Source organism: Macaca mulatta, chromosome 2, assembly GCF_049350105.2.
Source record: "Macaca mulatta isolate MMU2019108-1 chromosome 2, T2T-MMU8v2.0, whole genome shotgun sequence".
Classification (NCBI taxonomy): Eukaryota; Metazoa; Chordata; class Mammalia; order Primates; family Cercopithecidae; genus Macaca; species Macaca mulatta.
The window spans coordinates 97450819-97470601 of record NC_133407.1 but is presented as its reverse complement, the minus strand read 5'-3'; the positions used below and the strand labels follow the sequence as shown (position 1 = coordinate 97470601).

At 37.4% G+C, this 19783-nt stretch overlaps 1 protein-coding gene across 3 annotated transcripts in view; it reads right to left on the bottom strand.

Annotated features, from left to right (window-relative positions):
- Window positions 1-19783, bottom strand: part of MAP3K13 (mitogen-activated protein kinase kinase kinase 13) — a 190801-nt gene that overhangs the window by 164697 nt on the left and 6321 nt on the right. Inside the window, exons 1-2 of one of the 3 annotated variants that reach the window (XM_077991967.1) lie at window positions 10540-10813; window positions 9760-9981 (exon numbers count right to left, since the gene is read on the bottom strand). The exons of 1 other annotated variant lie outside the window; for it this stretch is intronic. The gene's annotated coding sequence lies outside the window, so the exon portion shown is untranslated. Of the gene's footprint in view, window positions 1-9759; window positions 9982-10539; window positions 10814-15992; window positions 17450-19783 lie in introns of those variants that run through there. One more of the 3 variants, XR_013413746.1, reaches the window with a different exon arrangement.

The following is a 19783-nucleotide window of genomic DNA, read 5'->3' as shown; positions in this document are numbered from 1 at the left end:
AACAAAACAAAAACCCTCCAGTATCCCACGGATCACACTAAATACAAAATAGTAGCAGCTACTGCTGGAGAATGTTCTGTGCCTTCCCTAAGGGCAGACAGCTTTTGCTTGCACCCTGCCCCCATAATCAGTGAATCTTTGCCTGGACTGAGGATAAAAGGGTTTCCTTTCACTTAAAGTTTTTGCTTCATATGAGAGAATAGCTGATAATTTAGGCAGGGTTATGTAATTGTGTATCACTAAAGAGTGGCTCTCTTCAATCTGCTGTCTTGCCCTCAATCTTTTCGTTTCTTTCTTTCTTTTTTTTTTTTTTGTGAGACAAGGTGTCGCTTTGTCACCAAGCTGGAGTGCAGTGGTGTGATCTCTGCTCACCGCAGTCTTGACCTCTTGGGCTCAAGCGACCCTCGCACCTCCCAGCCTCTGGAGTAGCTGGAACTACAGGCATGTGCCACCACACCCAGCTAATTCTTTTTTTTTTCCTTTTTGTAGGAGGCAGGGTTTCACCATATTGCCCAGGCTGGTCTTAAACTCCTGGGCTGAAGTGATCCACCCACCTCCTTGTGGCCTCCCAAAGTGCTGGGATTACAGAGTGAGCATCCAGCCTCAATCTTTTTATGAGCAGTGGTGGAAGCTATTGTAGGTTCAGTTATATACCCCAAAAGATAAGTTAAAATCCTAACCCCTGGCACCTGTGAATGTGGCCTTATTTGGAAATAGGCTCTTTGCAGATATAATCAAGTTAAGATGACGTCACACTGGAATAGCGTGGGCCTTAATCCAACATGACTGGCATCCTTATAAGAAGAGAAAACACGGTGGAATAGGAATCCCTGGACCTCATTTCCCCACAGAGATGCTGACTTAACAACAACATATGGTCCAAAAAGACTTTAAAAAACTCCAGAAACCAGTTAAAAAGTCACAGTATCCCAGGCAAGCTCAAAGCCAAGAATAGCCACATAGAAACAGGCAAGAAAAGTCTATACATTTCACCCATAATAGGCCTTCCCCAAGCCAGTCCAGCCCTACATAATTGCAAGAAAATGCCAAACTTGCATCTTCTCATCAGAAGGGAAAGAAAAGAGTAGAGTACATCCCAAGTTCTAGCTTTTTAGGGAACTGCCCAAGGGAATAGTCGCTGTCCAGCATGATGTGGAACACTGACAGAACCAGAATACTCTGGATGCTTGGGGGCCACTGAGAACAGTGGAGAGTTCAGCAGCTAGCTGCAGCACCTGAGAACCTGTGGCACAGCAGACAGAAGACAACAGAACTCAGTGTTATTGGGAGAAAATGCCCAACTCATGGCTTTCTCTCATGAAGAAAAGAGAAGAGTAGAAAGTATATCCAATCTTTCAGCTTTTCTGGGGACTGCCTAAGAGATAGCTTTCTGTCTTGCCTGACTTGGAATACTGACAGATCTGGCAACTTGTGGTTGCCTGGGAACTGCTGAGAACAAGAGACCTAGGCAGCTTGTAGGAACACCAGAAAACCAGCAATACCATGGAAAGACACCACAGGGAGCAAGTGCCTAAAAAAGAAACCAGCAAGCCTCTAACTGGGAAATTACAGGCACAGTTCAGAGGAGATACATCCCCATTAAAGGTTTGAGAGGCCCTAAGACTCTACAGCTGGGCTAAAGAGAGTCTTAACGCCTCTTCCTCCCTGTATGAAGCCAGTTCAGAAGACTGGGAGAGTGGCTGTTTTTTAAAAATGTGCAAATCCCAGGAAAAAAATAATCAGGAATACAAAGAAACAAGGACCCAACCAAGGGAACAAAATAAATCTAAAAAAAAAAAAAAAAAAAAAACCAAAGAAATGAAAGTCTATCAATCACGAGACAAAGACCTCAAAATAATTGTCAAAGAAACTCAATGCACTACAAGAGGACAGATGGACAAATAAAGGAAGTCAGGAAAATGATACATGAACAAAATGAAAATACCAACAAAGAGATAAAAACTATTTTAAAGGTGGGCGCGGTGGCTTAGGCCTGTAATCCGAGCACTTTGGGAGGCCGAAGCGGGTGGATCAGGAGGTCAGGAGTTCAAGACCAGCCTGGCCAACATGGTGAAACCCCATCCTACTAAAAATACAAAAATTAGCTGGGCATGGTGGCGCACACCTGTAATCCCAGATACTCAAGAGGCTGAGGCAGGAGAATTGCTTTAACCCGGGAGGCAGAGGTTGCAGTGAGCCGAGATCATGCCATTGCACTCCAGCTATGGGCGACAGAGCAAGACTCCATCTTAGCGGGGTGGGTGGAAGAATAACTATTTTTAAAAAACCAAATGGAAATTATAAGCTGAAGAATATAAAAAACTGAATTAAAAATTACACTAAGTAGATTCAACAGCAAACTTGATCAAACAGAAAACAAAATCAGTAAACCCATTAAAAATTATCAAGCTCCTGCTTGATAACTGAATAAAAAGTGAAAACAATGAAGAAAAGTGAAGAATGCCTAAGGGACTTATGGAACACCATCTAGTTGACCAATATATGCATTAACTGGATTATCAAAGGAAAGAGAGAGAGAGAAAGGGACAGAGAGGTTATTTGAAAAACTAATGGCTGAAAATGTCCCAAACGTGAAGAAAAAAATGGAAATCTAAATTGAACAAGCTGAAAGGACTCCAACTAGGATGAATCCAAAGAGGCCCACAGAGACACACTATAACCAAACTATCAAAAGCCAGACACAAAGAATCTTGAAAGCAGCAAGAGAAAAGCGAATTGTCATATACAAGAGAATTCCCATAAGATTATTATTGGATTTCTCAGCAGAAACATTGCAGATCAGAGAGAGTGGTATGATATATTCAAACTGCTAAAAGAAAAAACTGCCAATCAGAAATACTATAGCCAGCAAAACTGTCCTTCAAAACTGAAGGAGTTTAAATGTAAGACCTCAAACTGTAAGAATCCTAGAAGAAAACCTAGGAAACACTATTATGGACATTAGCCTTGGTAAAGTATGTATTATTAAGTCCTCAAAACTGATTGCAACAAAAACAAAAATTGACAAGTAGAGCTAATTAAACTAAAGCGCTTCTGTACAGCAAAAGAAACTATCAACAGAGTAAAAAAACAACCTACAGAATGGGATAAAATATTCACCAACTATTCAACCACCAAAAGGTCTAATATCCAGAATCTATAAGGAACTTAAAGAATTCAACAAGCAAAAGTCAAATAACCCCATTAAAAAGTGTGCGAAGGAACTTTGAACAGACACTTCTCAAAACAAGACATACATGCAGCCAACAAACATATGAAAAAAGCTCACCATCACTAATCATCAGAGAAATGCAAATCAAAACCACAATGAGATACCATCTCACACCAGTCAGAATGACTATTATAAAAAAGTCAAAAGACAACAGATGCTAATAAGGCTGTGGAGAAAAGAGAATGCTTATGAACTGTTGGTAGGAATGTTGATAAGTTCAGCCACTGTGGAAAGCAGTTTGGAGATTTCTCAAAGAACTTAAAACAGAACTACCATTCAACATAGCAATTCCATTTCTGGGTATACATCCAAAAGAAAATGATTGTTATACCAAAAAGACACATGCACTCATGTACATCACAGCACTATTCACAATATCAAAGATATGAAATCAACCTAGGTGCCCATCAATGGTGGACTGGGTAAAGAAAATGTGATATAGATAGATAGGTAGGTAGATAGATAGATAGATAGATAGATAGATAGATAGATAGATATACCATGAAATGCTATGCAGTCATAAAAAAGGATGAAATCATGTTCTCTTCAGCAATATGAATGCAGCTCAAGGCCATTATCCTAAAAGAATTAGCACAGGAATAGAAAACTAAATACTACATGTTCTTACTTATAAGTGGAAGTTAAACATTGCATACAAATAGACATCAAGATGGCAACAGTAGACACTGCGGACTAGTAGACAGGGAAGAAAGGGGAGGAAGGGAGATGAGTTGGAAAACTAACTATAGGGTACTATGCTCACTATCTGGGTGACAGGATCAATTGTATCCCAAACCATAGCATCATGTAATATACCCATGTAACAAACCTGCACATATATCCCCTAAATCTCAAATAAAAGTTAAAATCATAAAAATAAATATATAAAAATTTAAAAATTTTAATGAAGGAAAAAAATAGACCTTCCCAGATAATCAAAAGCTGAAGGAGTTCAGCACTAGAGCTACCTTACAAGAAATGCTAAAGGAAGACCCTCAAGTTGAAATAAAAGGATAGTACATAACAACTTGAAAGCATATAAACATGTAAAGCTCTCTGTAAAGGTAAATACACAGGTAAATACAGAATCATGTAATACTGTAATGGTGGCACATAAATCACTTTTAATTTCCATGTAGAATTTAAAAGATAAAAGCATAAAAATAACTATAACTATAAACTATAAAATTATGTTACTAGATACAAAGTATAAAAGACATAATTTGTGACATTGATAAAGTAGGGGGTATATAAAGGAGTAGAGTTTTTGTACATGGTTTAAATTAAGTTGGTATCAGTTTAAAATAGATTGTTACAATTATAAGATGTTTTACGTAATCCCCATTGTAAACACAAATAAAATCTCTTTAGAAGATACACAAGAGAAAGTGAGAAAGGTGTCAAAGCATATCTCTCTCTACAAAAAGTCAACAGAACAAAATGGCAGGCAGCTAGACAGGAAAACAGGTACAAAAGAACTACAAGACATACAGAAAAGAAATCTTAAAATGGCAATAATAAGTCCTTCCCTATCAATAATTACTTTAAATGTAAACAGAACTTTCAATCAAAAGGAAGACTGAACGTTCTCTGGGATAGATAATATGTTATGCCACATGACAAGTCTTAACAAATTTAAGAAGACTGAAACCATACCAAGCATCTTTTCCAATCACAATGAAACAAAATTATAAACTAAACCCAACATAGAAAATGGATTTTAAAGAAAGACCCAACTATATGCTATGTATAAGAAACTTACTTTAGGTATAAGAACACACACAGACTGAAAGTGAAAGGATGGAAAAAGATATTCCATGCAAATGATAACCAAAAGAGAACAGGGGTGGCCATAGTAATATCAGATAAAAGAGACTTGAAGTTAAAAAAAAAATTGTCAGGAGACAAAGAAGGACATTATATAATAAATAAAGGATTAATTCACTAGGAAGGAAGTAGTAATTATAAATATGTATTTATATTTGTAACAGAACAACCAAATATAAAGCAAACATTGACAGACTAAAAGAAAAACCAGATGGTAACACAATAATAGTAGGAGATTTCAATGCCCCACTTTTAATAATGGATAGAACAACAAGGCAAATAATCAATAAGAAAACAGATGACTTACACAACCCTATAAACCAATTGGTATTAACAGATATACAGAATATTCTACTCCACAATAGCAGAACACACATTCTTCTCAAGGACACATGGAACATTCTCTGGGATAGATAACATGTTACGCCACATGACAAGTCTTAACAAATTTAAGAAGACTGAAACCATACCAAGCATCTTTTCCAATCACAATGAAACAAAATTATAAACTAAACCCAACATTAGTATTAGGAAGGAAATAATAAAAATTAGAAGAGAAATAAATAAAATAGGGGATAGAAAAATAGTAGAAAGAAATCAGCAAAACGAAGAACTTGTCTTTTTTAAAAAGACAACAAAATTGACAAATCCTTAGCTAGACTAAGGTAAAAAATAGAGAAGATTTGAATAATAAAAATTAAAAGTAAAAGAAGACATTACAACTGATGCCATAGAAATAAAAAGGATCATAAGAGACTACTATGAATAATTATACACAAATTGGATACCATCGAAAAAAATGATAGATTTCTAGAAACATACAACCTACCAAGACTGAATCATAAAGAAAAAAATCAGAAAAGACCTGTAACTAGTAAGAAGAGTGAATCAGTAATCAAACACCTCCCAACAACAACAAAAACAGCCAGGACCAGATGCCTTCAATGGACAATTCTACCACACATTTAAAGAAGAATTAACACTGATCCTTCTCAAACTCTTTCAAAAAATTGAAGAGGATGAAAACTTCCAAACTAGCTACCACTACCCTGATACTAAAAACAGACAATGATACTCTAAGAAAACTACAGACTGATATCCCGGATGAACACTGATGTAAAAATCCTGAATAAAATATTAGCAAGCAGAATTCAACAGCACATTAAAGGGATTATACATTATGATCAAATGGGATTTATTCCTGGAACACAAGAATGGCTTAAACATATGAAATCGATCAATGTAATATACCACATTAACACAATGAAGGCCAAAACCACATGACCATCTCAGTTGATTCAGAAAAAGCATGATAAACTTCAATACCCTTTCATGATAAAAACACCCAACAAACTAAAAATAGAAGGATATATCTTAATACAATAAAGGCCATTTATGAAGAATCCACAGCTAATATCACACTGCATGGTGAAATACTGAAAACTTTCCCTTTAATATCAGGAAGAAGGGAAGGATTGCCCACCTTCACCACTTCTACTCAACATAGTAATAGAAGTTCCGGCGAGGGCAATTATACAAGAAAAAGAAATAAAAGTCATGCAAATTGGAAAGAAAGAAGTAAAATTATTTCTGTTCACAGATGGCTTGATTATATATGTAGAAAATCCTAAAGATTCCACAAAAAATTAATAAATTCAGCAAAGTTGCAGAATATAAAATCAATGAATCAGAATATAAAACACAAAAATCAGTGTGTTTCTATATACTAACAAGGACCCATCTGATAAAGGAAACTAAGAAAACAAGCCCATTTATAATAGCATCAAAAAGAATAAAATAAGTAGGAATAAATGTAAAGAAGGAGGAAAAAGACTTGTACATTGAAAACTATAAAACATTGCTGAAAGAAATTAAAGAAGACACGAATAAATGAAAAGACATCCTATACTCATGGAGTGGAAGACTTAATATTATTTATTTGCTCATTTATTTATTTACTTTTTCAGACAGACTCTTGCTCTGTCACCCAGGTTGGAGTGCAGTGGTGGGATTTCGGCTCACTGCAACCTCTGCCCCAGACAGGGTTTCACTATGTTGGCCAGGCTGGTCTCAAACTCTTGACCTCAAGTAATCCACCCACCTCGGCCTCCCAAAGTGCTGGGATTACAGACATAAGCCACCGCGCCCAGTAAGACTTAATATTATTAAAATGTTCATACTACCTAAAATGACCTACAGATTCATGCAATCCCTATCAAAACCCTAACAACGTTTTTTTTTTTTTTTTTTTTTTTTTTTTTTTTTTTTTTTTTTTGAGACGGAGTCTCGCTCTGCCGCCCAGGCTGGAGTGCAGTGGCCGGATCTCAGCTCACTGCAAGCTCCGCCTCCCGGGTTCACGCCATTCTCCTGCCTCAGCCTCCCGAGTAGCTGGGACTACAGGCGCCGCCACCTCGCCCGGCTAGTTTTTTGTATTTTTAAAGTAGAGACGGGGTTTCACCGTGTCAGCCAGGATGGTCTCGATCTCCTGACCTCGTGATCCGCCCGTCTCGGCCTCCCAAAGTGCTGGGATTACAGGCTTGAGCCACCGCGCCCGGCCAACAATGTTTTTACAGAAATAGAAAACAAAAACTTTTAATTCATATGAAATCTCAAAGGACTCTGAATAGCCTTAAAAAATATGAGAAAGAAGAAAAAGCTGAAGGCCTCAAACTTCCTGACTTCAACATACATTACAAAGCTTTAGTAATCAAAACAGAATAGTAGTGGCATAAACAGACATATTGTCCAATGGAACAGAATAGCCCCAAAACGAACCCTCATGTATATGGTCAAATGATCTTTGACAAGGGTGCTGAGGTCACACAATGGGAAAAGGACAGTCTCTTCAACAAATGGCATTGGGAAAACTGGATATCCACATGCAAAAGAATGAAGTTGGACCCTGTCATACAAAGATCCTACAAAATGTTGATTACAAAGATGAACTCAGAATGGATCATAGGCCTAACTGTAAGACCTGAAACTATAAAACTCCTGGAAGAAAACACAGGGGAAAAGCTTAATGACATTGGGTTTGGCAATTATGATTTAGATATTAACACGAAAAGCACAGGCAACAAGTGCAAAAAATAGACAAATGGGACTACAGCGAATTTACAAACTTACATGCAGCAAAGGAAATAATCTAAGAGTGAAAAGGCAACCTTAAAAAGTTTCTCAAGAGAACTTGACAAAAATCCAGAATATATTAATATAATGATGTCTTACAACTCAATAATAATAATTAAAAAAACAAAATAACTCAATTTAAAAATGGGCAAAGAACTTGACAGACATTTCTCCAAAGAAGATATACAAATGACCAACAAGCATATGAAAAGATCCTCAACATCAATAATCATTAGGGAAATGAAAATTAAAACCAGAATAGTATCACCTCATACCTATTAGGATGACTACTATTTAAAAAAGTAAATTAACTAAAAATAAATAAATAAATAAATAAAAACAAAAAAAAAAATAACAAGTGTTGGTAAGGATGTAGAGTACTTGGAGCCTCTGTACACTGTTGGTGGGAATGTAAAATGGTGCAGCTGCTATGGAAAACCGTATGGAAGTTCCTCAAAAAATTAAAAATAGAATTACCATATGATCTAGCAATCCCACTTCTGGGTATATACCCAAAAGAATTAAAAACAAGATTTCAAAGAGATATTCGCACACTCATGTTCATTGCAGTATTAGTCACAATAGCCAACAACCTAAATGTCCACCAACAGATGAATAAAGAAAATTTGGTATATTCACACAATGGATATTATTCAGCCTTAAAAAAGAAGGTAGGCCAGACGTGCTGGCTCATGTCTGTAATCCCAGCACTTTGGGAGGCAGAGGCAGGCGGATCACTTGAGGTCAGGAGTTTAAGACCAGCCTGACCAACATGGTGAATCCCTGTCTCTACTAAAAATACAAAAACTTAGCTGGGTGTAGTGGTGGGTGGCTATAATCCCAGCTACTCGGGAGGCTGAGACAGGAAAATAGCTTGAATTCAGGAGGCGGAGGTTGCAGTGAGCTGAGATCGCGCCACTGCACTCTAGCCTGGGCAACAAGAGTGAAAATCCGTCTGAAAAAAAAAAAGACGGAAATCCTATCATATGCTACAACATAGATGAACTCTGAGGACATTATGTTAAGTGAAACAAACCAGCCACAAAAAGAAAACTATTGCATGATTCCACTTCTATGAAGTATCAAAAATAGTCAAACTCTTAGAAATGAGAAGTAGAATGGTGCTACTAGCAGAATGGGGAAGAGAGAAAAGGTGAGTTATTCAAGGGGTATAGAGTTTCAGTTTTGCAAGATGAAAAAGTTTGAGAGATCTGTTTCGTAACTCTCTCTCTCTATATATATACACACACATATATATATACAGTTAATATTACTGCACTATATCTTTAAAAATGGTTTTAAAGAGAGAGAGAGAGAAAAAACAGACAGACATACAGAGAGGATGGCAATATGAAGATGGAGTCATTGGCTGAAATGTCGTTACACAGCACACTGCTGTACTTTGTTCTGGTAGCCCTAGGAAACTAACACAGGGGCCCATAAAAGAAAGCTTGCAAGTGAGTGCAGGCTACTTTTGTGACTGGGGCTCCCCGTTATTCTGAAATGTTACAGGATCCCACACTCAGCCTTTAAGAATTCATTACAGTTTTAGCCGCTTTCTTCTTACCTACCTTTACAGTGCCTTCTCTTCCTCCTATGCTCTGCCAAAGGTAACACAGTTTCTGTGTCCTATCTCTTCAAAAGGGCTTGTCTCTCTTTGGAATTTCAGTTCATCTGATTGCCTTGTGACCTCAACTCTCTGATGAGCTCAAGAAACATCATGACTTTGTGGATTATCAAGATTTTTCTCATTGTTAGGATAGGAACAATGTTCTCTTGCAACATTCTACATCCTAAACAGAAGCAAAATTTTCAGCATTTCCTGAAAGATGATTCCAAGGGTTATTAATAGATTTTATGAGCGAAAAAGAATTGTGATTGCACATTTGGAATGTGTTAAGATACATTATAAATTTTCAAAAAAGACTGCAACGTTTTCCAAACATGTCATTACAGAACCCTTTTGGCTTACAAAATCTCTTGTAGTTGTGTCAGACATTCTGTGTACCATAGTTGAGGAGATAATGAGTTAAACGCCTAGACATATTTTTTTGTTCTCACTATATGGCAAAATTTGTGTCAGCAAACCAGTCGGGGGATATTGTCTTTCTGCCACTTCACCACTTCTAATGAAAATAAGATCTTTCTGCTTCTACATCACTTATGCTGGAAGACACAATGACCTTTGCATTACTTTTGTCTCTTCTCAGGTTTTCTCCTGTTACTCATGAAATGTCAAAACGAGGAGATATTTGACGTCTTAAAAAATGAACATAAAGTTCCATCAAATAAATACAATATGTAAAGCAAATTCAATAAACATATTTTAAATTAGAATAATGTATACTTACACGTTAAATATAACAACACAAATTTAATCAGCAACATGTTATACATAATGCTTTTGGTAAATACTTTCCCCTTATGTGAGTTGTCCATTTTAATGGTTCTGTGGTGTTCTTAATGTGTCTCCTCATTTCCTTTCCTTGAAATACGTGGAACATAAATGGTTTTTTTAAACATCCATATTTCCATTATTTCCCTAAGTCTATGGTTCATTTAGTTTTCCTCTTCCCTGAAAAAAATGGTGTGGGACAGATGTGACTTCAAATGTAATATTTATCTGCAAGTCAAAGATAGAAAGGATAAAGCTTTCTAAGAAGGAAGAAAAAAAACAAATAAGAACTAGCACATTTTGCAAATGGAACACCATTTAGCTAAATATTCTCATCTTTTGCCTCAAAAATACCAGCTTTGTTTAGTGAGGTACTGTAGAGTTTACTGAAAGGCCTGTAGTCTGTCCCCACGTTCCTTGCTTTATCTCTGGCCTGCAGACATGGCAACAATTCTCAGACTCAGTTTTAAATGACAAAAAAAAAAAAAAGACAGAATTAGGAAAGTATACATACCATGAACAGAAAGACATGTACTATATAGTATCTATTAATTGTATGCACAGAGAGAGAGAGAGAGAGAGAGAGAGAAGCTCTTATTTTGGGTTACTGTACTGGTGAAAAATTTCTTGAAGTCTAATTCATCCGACTCTCAATCTTCCTACCTTGTTTACTTGTGACTACATAAGAACCTATTTCTTTTTCTTTTCTTTTCTTTTTTCTTTTTGAGACGGAGTCTCACTGTGTTGCCCAGACTGGAGTACAGTGGCACAGTCTCAGCTCATTGGAACCTCCGCCTCCTGGGTTCAAGAGATTCTCCCACCTCAGCCTCCTGAGTAGCTGGGATTACAGGCATATGCCAGCACACTCGGCTGATTTTTGTATTATTAGTAGAGACAGGGTTTCACCATGTTGGCCAGGCTGGTCTCGAACTCCTGACCTCAGGTGATCTGCCCACCTTGGCCTCCCAAAGTGCTGGGATTACAGGTGTGAGTCACCACACCCAGCCAAGAACCTATTTCTAAGTTGCCAATTATCTACCTCAAAAGGAAGGAAGCCACAACCACTGTACTGTCATGCTACCTCATGATTAGAGGAGGAGAAACTGGGGTAATTAATGTGCTGGTTGGTATTTTTCACAGCTAACTTTCAAAAATATCCAATTACTTGGTTTAAATCAACTTTGGGAATGTCCTGGACATGATATAAGCAGAGGTGGTAGCTGTGACTGCCATCTCTCAAATGTAGCAGAGCCTTTATAATGGATAGACTATGTACATTTTATGCCAATAGGAAATTTCCTAATACAGAAAGCAAGTTTTTTTTTTTTTTTTTTTTTTGAAGAGTAATTGCACAATGTCTTATAGTTAAATGGGTTTTCTGGGTTTCTATGTAAGACTCAAATATCTGTGACCTGTGCCAGAGAACAGATTCTTGATTCCAGCTCAACCATTTCTGAGCAAGCTAACTCTTTCATAAGCCAAATTTATAACATGCCTTTAGCCACTATGCGGGACCTTCTGTACATTACTCACTTTAATACTATTACATTCGCTTTGTCTTATTCTCTTTATGTCTCCATCCTACATGCATTTGAAAATTTTTTTAGAACAAGGCAGGATATAAATCAATTTAACTAACTCATCTCCTAAAATCATCTTGAAATATTCAGCCCTCATAATTTGGGCTACAGGTCTCATTGTCCCAAATATGCATCTCTGTGAGTACAGGTTAAATTAACTCAATTAATAAGTAAGTTCTAAGGTCCTACCATGTGTCAGTCACTGTTCTCAGTACTGGGGAAAATACCCATGAAGAGAATGTCAATCAGAGATAAGTACGATGGAGAAAAGTAAAGCAGAGAAGACTAGGGATGCCACATAGTGAGGTTACAATTTTAAATAAGATGGTCAAAGAGGGCCTCACTGAAGTCACATAACCTCAAGGGCCTAAAGAAGATGACAGATTAAACCAGACAGATATCTAAGGCAATGGTATTCCAGGCACAAGGAATATCAAGTACAAAGGTCCTGAGGCAGAAGAAAACTTGACATTTCTGAGATCAGCTAAGAGATCTGGGCTGGGCAGTCCAGTAGATGGTAGAGAGGTAAGGAGAGAGTAGAGGCATATCAGGTAAGGCCCTAGAGACCATTATAAGGACTTGGGCTCATATTTGGAGTGAGATGAGAAGCAACTAGAGGGTTTTTGTTTGTGTGTTTGAGACAGGCTCTCGCTCTGTTACCCAGGCTGGAGTGCAGGGGCACAATCATGGCTCACTGCAGCCTGGACCTCCTGGGCTCAAGCAATCCTTCCACCTGAGCCTCCTGAGTAGCTGGGACTACAGGCGTGTGCCACGATGCCCGGCTCATTTTAAAATTATTTTTATTTTGTAGAGACTGGAGTCTCACTGTGTTGCTGGTCTTGAACTCCTGGCCTCAAGCGATCCTCCTGCCTTGGCCTCCGAAAGTGCTGGAATTGCAGGCATGAGCACTGCACTCAGCCAAGTGGAGGGTTTTAAACAGAGGAAGTTCAACAACCCAGAAGAACTTACAGTACTGAAATATCTAAGTGAAGAGTGGTAGCTGTGGGAAGAATCAGTTGACAAATATTTACTGATTCCCTACTATTTGCTAGGCAATTTCCTAAACACTGGGCATACAGTGTAATAAAACATGCATCAGTCACTGCCCTTCTAAAGGTTGCCTTGTAAGATTATTCACAAATGATTATATATGAGAAATAATTACAACTATGCTATGTTTGAGAAAAAATGGGTGATTTATGAAAGAATGATAGAGAATGGAGGTCTAATCTAGTCTGAGATATGGAGGAAGGCTTCTTGGAAAAAATAATATTAAATATTATTTTAAAAGTGAGACTATATCACTTTAAAAGTGAGACTGGTAGTATGAGTAGAAGTGGGTTATGTGAAGAGGAATAGGAGAGAGGAGGGCATTCCAAGCAGAAAGTATCTGCAAAAGCCCTAAAGAAGGCTGGGCACGGTGGCTTACGCCTGTAATCCCAACACTTTGGGAGGCCGAGGTGGGTGGATCACGAGGTCAGGAGTTCAAGACCAGCCTGGCCAACATGGTGAAACCCTATCTCTATTAAAAATACAAAAATTAGCCAGGCGTGGTGGCGAGCACCTGTAATCCCAGCTACTCGGGAGGCTGTGGCAGATGACTGCTTGAACCAGGAGGCGGAGGTTGCAGTGAGCCAAGATTGTGCCACTGCACTCCAGCCTGGGCGACAAAGCAACACTCTGTCTCAACAACAATAACGACAACAAAAACTCTGAAGAAAAAAAAATGGCATTGTCAGAGAATTGGAAGACCATTATGGCTTGAGCTTAGTAGGCAAAGAATGATTGAAGATTTGGGGTTGAATTCTAAGGGCAATAAGATAATAAGAGTTTAGATCAGAGGATCAAAAATATTAGAACTGTATTTTAAAAAATCAGTCTAAAAGCAATGAGATTAGAGGGGGGAGGAGTAAATACAAAAAACCATTCAAGAGATATTGCAAAAATGTAGGCAAAGATGATAAAATAAATAAGGACGGACATGGAAACAAAGATGAATAATTTGAAAGATATTTAGGAAGGAGAAAAGACTGAATTTTGCAATGGATTAGTTTCATGAGGGTTGTGGAAGAAGGTCAGGGATAGCTGAACTTGCCTAACTACTCTCTTGAACTTTCTCATAGGTAGATCCTACTTCCTGCATGGAGAGGTAGTAATACCAATGCCATTTTTTGGCAAAAGTGTGGAGGAAGGAGGAACAACAAAATGTCAATTACAGATGGTAATGAGCCTTTTATGCCACAGCTGCCAATTGTCATAAACATAATAGCCTCGATTTATACAACCTTTGCAATTCATTCAGTCTCCATTAATGTAAGAAGTTTGGCCACGCCTGTTCAGGAAGAATGAGGCAGTTGGATTCTACATTATACATCTTCTGATAAACATTCATATTGTTAGGACTATATACATTCATATAATTTATAAGCAGAGAAAATTAATACCTTGCACAACCTTCTAACAAGCTTTAAATAATTCCAGGGCACTAAAGGCAGCATTTCAGTACACTAAAGCACTAAAAAATTAGTTCTTCATCAATGAACTGGAATGCATAACCCTGGGAAGCAGCAGCAATGCCCTATTGTTCATGGACACTATAATAAAGTCACCTCTGCTAATCTAACCAATGCTATCACCAAAGAGGGAGATACCTGTTTTTAGGAGTAACAGTTGAACAAGTTAATGTTAGTGAATTATTTATCTTAAATCATTAAACTAAAGATAAACCTAGTTACTCAAAGAAAGAAAAGAAATGGCACTTTCTTTTCCAGAGACCATCAAATTCCCAGTCATGCTAACTACATTCTTGATAGCCTCTCTCTACTTAGTCCTCGAATAATGCTAAATGGAGGGTTTTGTTTGCCATTAGGCCAGAAAGATACAAGAAAAAAAAATTAAAAAGCAAAATATTTGACACAATCTTTCTGCTAGTAGAGGTTGAAGCAACCTTTTAAATGCTATAACAGTCTGGGTATCAGAATAGATACTAAAATATTAAATATCCATGAGGCATACAGGCTTTATCTGTGCTACGAAATAAAAAAATATTTCAATTACACCATAAGTCAAATTGGTATTAATTTCTTTGTCACAAGTAGTAGTAGAAAGTGAAAAAAAATGCTGAGTCTCTTAGGAATCCAAATGTGTAGGAAGGCATTAGTGCCAAAATGGTACTCTGAGAACAGCAACTGATGGCTGGGCACAGTGGCTCATGTCTAATCCCAATACTTTGGGAGGCTGAGGTGGGTGGATCATTTGAGCTCAGGAGTTCAAGACCAGCCTGCATAACACGATGAAACCCCATCTCTACAAAAAATAGAAAAATTAGCCGGTTGTGGGGGCCTGTGCCTGTAGTCCCAGCTACCTGGGGAGGCTGAGGTGGGAGAATCACTTGAGCCCGGTAGGTCAAGGCTGAAGTGAGCCATGATCACGCCGCTGCTGTAGCCTGTGCCACTGCACTTCAGCCTGGATGATAAAATGAGACCCTGTCTCAAAAAGAAAAATAAGCTGGGTGCACTGGCTCACGCCTATAATCCTAGCGCTTTGGGAGGCAGAGGTGGGTAGATCACCTGAGGTCAGGAATTTGAGACCAGCCTGGCCAACATGGCAAAACCCCGTCTCTACTTAAAATACAAATATTAGCCGGGCGCAGTGGCGAGTGCCTGTAATCCTAGCTCCTCAGGAGGCTGAGGCAGGAGAATCACTTAAACCCAGGGGGCAGAGGTTGCAGTGAGCCAAGATCGCGCCACTATACTCCAGCCTAGGTGACAGAGTCAGACTCCGTCTCAAAAAAAAGAAGAAAAAAGAAAGAAAGAACAGCAGCTGCAACTCACAGGGGAAAAAAAGTACATTTTATTTAATGACCAAGTACACACACCTTCACACACACACATTTGTACATATAACTAAAACAATTTTTTACTCTTACCACATGGAATGCATTGTGAAATATTCTATGTTCTTTCATTTAAAGAAAAATGAGGGTCACATTTTAGTAAAAAAGTTTCACAAATCACTAATATGTTACAACATATAACTCTGATAACTGCTCTAGAGCATTAACAATGCTAAGCTATAATTTTAGGGGAATATATATTCGTGCTCCTTCTTAGAATCAGCCCATGATAGTATTTTAGGGACTCAACTCAGAGAAAAAAATTTAATATAGCCTTGTTACCATGTATCCGACCTGAATATGGTACATGCTTTCAGTGAGTTTAAATCACCTACCTTCCTAGACCCGAGATCTGAGGGAATGACTTCCAACTATGTAACAGGACCCTTTGTCTGTATTATACATTTTATATATGTCTTTTCATGTACATTATTTCATTTGATCCTCACAACAACCCTGTGAGGTAGGCCGGGGGGAAAATGTCAGATTCACTTCATAGATGATGAAGTTACGGTTCAGAGAGGTTAAGTGACTTTATTAGTTACCATATACCTAGTATGAGGTAGACAGAATAAGAACCACTAACTTTTGTGGTTGGGGACCCTTTTCTCTAAACCATATAGCTTCTGAGAGTATAATGTAACCCAAAATATTTTTGCCACTTCGTCCTAATTTCCTTATTGTTAATTCAACTTTTTTTGTTGTTTTTAGACAGAGTCTTGCTCTGTCACCCAGGCTGGAGTGCAGAGGCATGATCTCAGCTCACTGCAGACCCCGCCTCCTGGGTTCAAGTGATTCTCCTGCCTCAGTCTCCCAAGTAGCTGGGATTACAGGCACCCTCCACTACGCCCGGCTAATTTTTGTATTTTTAGTAGAGATGGGGTTTCGCCATGTTGGCCAGGCTGGTCTCAAATGCCTGACCTCAGGGGATCCGGCTGCCTCAGCCTCCCAAAGTGCTAGGATTACAGGCAGGAGCCACCGTGCCCGGCCTGTTAACTCAACTTTTTATAGGATACCATAAAAGTCCTAATTCTAAATTCATCATGTTAAATTTATGCTTCTCTATCAATGAAAACTTATGGCCACAGAACACATTTTTTGGAAAGCACTGTCTCCTTGGCTCTAGTCTAAAGGAACATAAGCAATATGAAGCACCCTAGAAGCCAAGGAAATTGAAGAGAAGTCAGAGGAAGGGATATAAAATGGAATGTATGAATGGATTTTAGTCCCTTTAAGCTTGTACTTTTGTGAGAGGGTTCAATGGAGAGCTTTAATGCAGATGAGACTTGAAGCTTTTGAAGAAGATCTAAGTCTTGATGAGGTTATTCAAACTCAAATCTTGAATGCATAATGATGATAGGCCATGGTCTTCAAAAACGTGGTACTTGATGCTTGAAAACAAAACAAAACACAAAAAAAATTCTACTACAAGTCTAACAATTTTTTTAAGGGAAATTAAAAACTTCTTTTTGGTCAGTAATTAATCAGATTACTAGATACCATGCTAAAAGAAAAGGAGAACATCAAAAAAAAAGAAAAGGAAAAAAAATTTTTTTAAAAGGTACAGTAGACAGAACGGCTAAATATGTTCATTGGCTTATCTCTTTGATTAATACCCGTCACTGAAAATTGCAACAGAATTTAAAGTTCTTACAGAATCTCCCTGGGGCTGTAGTCAGATACACTGATTTAATGATAATTTATTGTATCTCTTTGATCTCTATCCATGGTATCGAATTGTCTTAAAGAGCTTTTGATCTCTGAAAGCACAGCCAAAATGCTTGTTGGAAGAGGCAGCATAAAATGATGTTGACTTTGTGGGGTAGGGAAAGAAACTGATGTGGAAATATTATGGTTCAAAAATATTGAAATATTTAAACAGGGAGAAAAAGAAACAATGCCTTCAAATGGAAAAATTCAGACCCCTTTGCAAGGTTCAAATGAAAAACATATAGTAAAAATATTGTAAACATGTGCCTGATGCAACAAAAGACAAGTTATAGCCCTCTGAAATTTTAGCTCAGTAAATAATTACCAGAGGCCTCTCTCCCTCAGGGGATACTAGCCTCTGTTCCATCCCTCTCCCTTTTTTAGAAGAGGTTTTTAATCTCACTGACTTAATTTTGTGCTCATTCTGTTTATCTTATATGCTTGTATAAACCTGCCTAAAAACGAATAATAATAGCAGCTAATATTTACTGAGTCTATACTTTGTGCCAGGCACTGCTCTAAACCCTTTATGTAGATTAATTCCTTTAATCCTCACAACAACCCATGAATTAGATACTACTATTGTCCCCAATTTACAGATAAAGAAACTGAAGTACAGAAAAATTAAGAAATTCAGGTAATTACCCAGCTGATAAATAGTAGAGACGGGATTCAAACTTGGGCTCTCTGGCTCCAGAACAGAAAGCAACACCCACCACTCTACAAAACTGGTTTCAATACAACAAAATTTACCAGGACCGGGGCTTTATTTTAATCAGTATTGTGCCATGTCACAATCTTTCACTTCATGTTATGATTAGAAAGCACAGTGAATAATGTAAATTCCCCAACAGTAGTAATATAGAATCCATTTCAGCAGTCACTACTCAGAAGTGACACCCTGTGGGAATGTCAAAGCAGTTTAAAAATGAAGCATGCACTAAAATATTATAGTGATAAAGGATTCTGACAACTTTATTCCTTGTTTTGCTTAGGTATATTTTCTATAACCTAATTTTTGTAAGGTGGATATGAATTACTTGTATAATTTTTAAAAACTTTTTTCAAGCATGCCATCACCATTATTAGCATTATATATATTAAACTTACACTAAAACTATTAGATAAGTTTATTCTTGCTCTACTTGAATAGCCAAAAATTTTTTTTAACCAAGATAGAGTCAGCTTTATGGTAATAATGAAATAATAACAATAGCTATTTTTACTTAGGCAAGACTTTATATACATTAACCTTCAGTAAATTCCTTTTTACAGCTGAGGAAATGGAGGCTTGAAATGAATAATAAAACTTAATTAATAGACTGGAGCCCAGATTCAAATCTGTCTATATTACTCTAGAGTTTGTGCTCTTTCCACTATACAATGCAGCCTCTCCAAATGCCAAAATATCTATCCAGCTGTCTTTTGTTATTAAACACACTGAAGAGATCTTTCTAAAATTCAGGTATTCTTCCCTTCTTCAATAGAAAATACTAAACATAAATTACTTCTTTTCAGTCAGGGTTATCATTTTGAATATCCATTAATATAGAGCTGTTTTCATCTTATCAAAAGGACTCAGGTTGCTACAATTTTAAATTCGCTGGTCTGCTTTATGAGTTTTTTCTTTTTTTCTTTGCCTCTAATAGGAGCACCTGGACTATTCATGATTTGTTACTTCTAATATGTCATGGAATTAGATGCCAGCTAATTAAGCCTATCAGAATTGTGTCTAAAATAAAAGTAAACTGAGTAAGGATCTGAGAAAAGCATGTTGATTTTATGTCTTATAATTTGAAGTTCAAATAATTTTAAAATTTATGTCCTAGTTATGGGTGAGGTGAGGTTGATGGATAAGTGACCAGTGGATATGTTAGCTATCAGTATTTAAATATAGGAATAAGAGGTTAAACCCATCTACAATAAATCACTTTATTACACTACAAAAAAGTTTTTAGGATTTGAAAGAGGCCTCCAGAATAATCTAGTACATTCTTCCATACAATGAAAAATCC